Genomic DNA, 5,467 nt, shown 5'->3' with positions numbered 1-5,467 from the left:
TGTCTGCAATGCGGTAGGCTCGGGTTCAATTCCTGGGTTGGGAAGATCCCCTGGAGAAGGAAATGGCAATCCACTCCAGTACTATTGCCTGGAAAATGCCATGGGCAGAGGAGCCTGGTAGGCTACAGTCCATGGGGTTACAAAGAGTTGGACACGACTGTGTGACTCCACTTTCATTTTCACTTTCATGCAATTTAAACAAATAAGTACCTGTATGTCATTATTCTGGACACAACTTTGTTCACAGTTGGATATTTAATTGATAAGAATTCTTCTGTAAAATCTTAGGTAGTATTTAAGTGGGAGCTGCACGCAAGTAAAATTACATGGAAAGTAAAATAATGATGCAAACTTTGGCAGTGTGCTTTTTGTTTGGGAACTGAAAATGTCTGCTCTTGGCTGACTCATTTGCTAAGCAAGGTAAAAGTATTGAGCAGTTTTTGTTTTGTTTTGTTTAGCAGATCATCTTTTTTTGGACAAATACGTTTTGACATAATGGGAAGAAGGTTAGAATTGTTTCAGTTCCTAGTTAAATCTCTGCAGTCCCTTTACATGGCACACTAGCAATGTTTAGTAAATAGCTAATCCTAGTAATTTTGAAAAACATGCTTTTTATAGTAACATTCATTATATTTAAGGACAAAAATATACCAGTTGCCAAAATTAACTTATAACAAAGTAAATATTATACAGACACACATAACATCTCCTAACATGTAGACATCAGCATCTGTTATAATGTTTTTCAGTTTCTGTTTAAAATTGACTACTTGGAAGCCATGATTTCATAGAGTTGACATCACTACTCTATTCAGTGAATTGAGGCCAGGAATGGTGGTTATGTTGTGTGTGTTTTCTGGCATTTGTAACCACGATCTAGTGGTGGAACAGTATGCTTCTTATCAATCAATTGGTTGAGAGAATTCTGTTGTTATTCTGAAATGTTTCAAACAAATAGAAAAGCACAAGCATTCATGGTTCATCATATTCAAGCTAGCTTGTCTCATGGATGAAGATGACTGACTACCAGGTATAATGAAACAGGCTCCACAAAATGCTTTGGCCAATTTCTCCTCTCTTTGCTCCTTACCATAATAAAATAGGTACTGACAAGATATTAGCCTATGGAGTAAGGAAGCAAACATGGTGGTTAAGATCATGTATGGCAAAGCAAGATTATTGAGTCCAAAATTCAGCTCCATTATATAGCAAGTATGTGACTTTGCTCATATACCTAACATCTCTGAGCTTCAATTTCTCATACCATGAAGAAAATAATAGTACCTAATAATTGCTCTGAGATAAATATGTCGATGTACACAGTATTTGACTTCCCTAGTGGCTCAGAGGGTAAAGCGTCTGTCTACCGTGTGGGAGACCCGGGTTCGAGCCCTGGGTTTAGAAGATCCCTGGAGAAGGAAACGGCAATCCACTCCAGTACTATTGCTTGGAAAATCCCATGGACAGAGGAGCCTGGTAGGCTACAGTCTACGGGGTCTCAAAGAGTCGGACATGACTGAGCGACTTCACTTTCACTTTTCATACAGTATTTAGAGTAACACCTATCACATAGTACGTACCTTTGTAGTTACTGAATGTGTTTCTAGGAAAAGAAATCCAAGATAATCTGACCAGTTCCAATGGTCCAGTTCTATTCTATTTCCAAACATTAGAATTAAAGATTAATTTCTTTAAAATAAGGAGTTTTGTATTCCAGATTTGTCATGGAAAATCATTACACTTATTCATATGACTCAAATCCCTATTAACTGCCAATATCCTGGAGTATGTTAACTTTTTTCCAGGTTTATGACAGGAATTATTTCATTTCATCACCAAATAAACTATGTATTATTATTAGCTCAATGTCCAGTTGAGAAAACTGTTAAGAAGTTAGAGCTATTATATGTCCTATCCTAAGCTACAAAAACAAGCAAATTGGTCAAGCTGACTCCAAAGCTTATTAACTAGGCATTGTGACACTAAAATGTATAGCCCTAATTCTATAAATTCGTGTCTCCTGAAGTTTGCTCAGATTCATGCCCATTGAGTCAATGATGCTTTTAACCATCTCATCCTCTGCTGCCTCCTTCCCCTTTTGCCTTCAATTTTACTCAGTATCAGGGCCTTTTCCCTGAACTTGGCACTTTGTATCACATGGCCAAAGTATTAGAACTTCAGCTTCAGCATCAGTCCTTCCAAAGAATATCTAGAGTTGATTTCCTTTAGGATTGAATTCAATAAACAAACAAACAAACACACAAAAAAATTGCTCAACAAAGCCTTATTTAATGAATGAATGAGTGGAGAAAATCTCTAACAGGGTTATCACAAGCATTGATAAATATAAAACTAAAAGAAAAATAATCGGAAAGCTATATATAATAGCTTACCTCCATTTTCTTACTCTTCTACAATTAGTTTTTACTAAAAAGAAGTCTTTACAAACAGAGGAATTCTTCAACTTTCTTCTTTCTAGCTTCTCCCCTCTACCATTAAGGTCTAGCTTCCCTGGTGGCTCAGAGGTTAAAGCATCTGCCTCCAATGCAGGAGACCCAGGTTCGATCCCTGGGTCGGGAAGATCCCGGAGAAGGAAATGGCAACCCACTCCAATATTCTTGCCTGGAGAATCCCATGGACTGAGGAGCCTGATGGGCTGCAGTCCACGGGGTCACAAAGAGTCGGACATGACTGAGTGACTTTACTTACTTACTTACTTAACAAAATTGAGTACTTGCTTTCTTCTTTGACTGTCTCAGCTCTCCATTGCCAAATATTTCTTTGAAATCATTTTCTCAAAGATTCACTGTTCAAAACAAAATATTCTAAATAAAACTGAAACATGGCTATTGAACAGATGTTTAGTTCAGTGTCCTGATATCTAGAACAAATTTAAGGAAAGCAACATGTTGATGAGAAAGTTTCAGTATGAAGTATCTTCCAGTAATAACAATTATAGAATCAAAAATTTTTGGCAAGTGAAACTTCAGATTTGTTTATTGTGGTATTGGTGGATATAAAAAAATATTAATAGGTAGTATAAGACAATTAATACCTTGCTTAAAGTAAAAGATTTTTTAGCACCAAATTGGGGAAAAAAAAAAGATTTGAGTTCTGAAAGCTTTTGTATTATAGAGGAAGAACAAAATATTTTACAAGTTATTTGCTAATTTAAAAGACACATCCAAAATTTGAACTCTCCCAGGAATTTGTTCTGTAACATATGTGACTTAGAGATAAGAAATGTTTTAATTGGACTTGTCCATGTTCTCCAAAACAATTTCAACCTAGATCTGCATTTCGCTATTAAACTCACGTCAAGTTTGTGGGTGCTCAGACATGAAAGGAGCAAGTTTTCAATAAGGTTGTGACCCTCTGTGGTGGGCTTTTTAAGACAATAACAAGGTTAAGTTCTCAGCTGGTACGGGTCTACTAGTGAACCTCTAAAGTAGGGTCACTGACCTGAGAGAGAGTCTTAATTTTATGTAAGTTAGAGAAAAAGAACACAAGGTGGAAAGTCAGGAGATGGCAAAATCTGGAATAAGAAATAGGCTCACAGGTGTGGGGCAGGATGCAAACCAGTATCTTGCTGGACTCATACAGAAAAGGGAGAAAGCAATAAGCAACAGAAGAGCCTTAATGATCTGAATAGGGCCATAGATGCCCGAGGCTGGGCCTATTTCAGGCCAATAATGAGCTTTTGGACTTGTGGAGTCATTTACTTGGCACAGCAGCCTGGAGCCCAAGGGCGCTGTTCATTAGGAAGCGGGAACTTTACCTCAGGGTTGTTTGTGTTGGTCTTTCTTGCCAGAATGAATTGTTCATTAGCATCTGAGAGAAAACCACCCTCTCTCTCTCTAGATAAATGGTTTAAAATAAAACGTTGATTGGGGTTGGGGTGGACAAAGAGAAAAGATTGTTAAACCCTTTTGATGATAGTTGAGGGACAAATAAATCTGTGCAGCATAAATCAATTATAATCAGTGGGAGACTAACCTGATTTATCATTAAAATGACAAATTAATTTGGCCCTAAGTCTGGTCTAGTTCTTTGGGTTGACTTAACGATGTAATTGGCTAAACCAAGTGGTAATCCACTTGCTAATGCAAACTATCGACTATTAGTCTTATTGTATAGTCATGACACCTAACCAACACCATCAACCAGCCCAGGGATTTTCTTGCATTATGGAAACATCCACTGAGGAGTGAATAAGAGGATAGAGGGTTCTGGAATTTGAAATTCCAAAGGCATGGTGGATTTTTGAGCTGTGTAGGGGCTTTTACCTTGTCCCGGGTGATGTAGAAAGATCTCTTGCTTTTTATGGGGTCATTCAGGTTTAATAGCATTTAGGAATGATTTGGAAATTTGTCAGTAAAGGTATGAAAATGTTAACATGTTGACATGATTCTTTGTTTCTCCTTTTACTTTGAAATTCTCCAAAAAGTAATTTAGAGAGTTCAAAATATATGTTGCCTAGAGACTATAAGAAGACAGTTTTAAAAAAATAAAATGAAAAAAGATAACCAAAAATAAGCTTTCTTTCCAGATGGAAATTTTCATAGCTTGGAACGAAGTACACAGAAAAGTTTATATAACTGATTAGTGACAGGAAGGCTCAGAAACAAATCCTGAGCTACATGACGTTTACTCTCAGTGACATGGGCAATTCAAATTTGACTAACGTTTTCATAAAGTGTAGAAGCAATTGACTGTGGAAAATCAGAAAACCAACTTTGTCCTGGAGGTTCCTTTTAATTGAGGTTAACTGCTATGTTGCCTTAATTACTGAATGTTTCCCTAGTAGTCTAAGTAAATATTCCACATGCCCTGACTCTGGCAGTATCCACTGAAATGTTGTAAAATTACCAATGACTGAAAGAGGGAACAACACATTAGGATAGCCTTGTAAAGAGTGGATTAGTTCTTGTGAGGACCCGCTATTAATGATTTCTCATTCAATTGCACTGAGTGATTTGAGCAGAACATTTCTTTTTCCCAATATATTTGGACGTGGAGACATACAGATGCTTTTACAACCCAACATGGCAAATTAATAACCATTTATAGGCATCCTTTTTTCCTCATCTCCTGATGTTTTATTGTTCCTTCCTTTTTTTTTAATTAAAAAAGCTCTCTCATTACCAAATCTGCCAGGATCAAGAATCTTCAACCTTTAAACTTTTTCTAGTCCTAACAGCATTTGGACTCACTAAACAATCAGGAATGCCAATGCAAATGTTCATTGTACCCACCAGCTGTATGAACATATTTTTTGAGAGCATCTTCTGCTCCTGGTTTTGATGTTAATATATTTCCAGTGCCTTGCTTCAAGTGAAAATCCCTATTTCCCTTTGCCCTAGGTTCATATGAATATATTCCGATGAACAATATAGCTATTATAACTCTTGGAAGGTGTGAAATTGTGTGAACATATCCCACAGTAAATTATTTTTTGTCAATTTAG

At 36.8% G+C, this 5,467-nt stretch overlaps 1 non-coding gene across 1 annotated transcript; it reads left to right on the top strand.

The window, feature by feature from the left end:
* The first annotated feature begins 2,508 nt into the window (after positions 1-2,508).
* Positions 2,509-2,580, top strand: TRNAW-CCA. Its single transcript has one exon. It is a non-coding gene; the product is annotated as a tRNA-Trp (tRNA).
* The last annotated feature ends 2,887 nt before the right edge of the window (positions 2,581-5,467 follow it).

Source organism: Oryx dammah, unplaced genomic scaffold (assembly GCF_014754425.2).
Source record: "Oryx dammah isolate SB20612 unplaced genomic scaffold, SCBI_Odam_1.1 HiC_scaffold_27, whole genome shotgun sequence".
NCBI classification, from domain to species: Eukaryota; Metazoa; Chordata; class Mammalia; order Artiodactyla; family Bovidae; genus Oryx; species Oryx dammah.
This window is presented reverse-complemented; position numbering and strand designations above follow the sequence as displayed.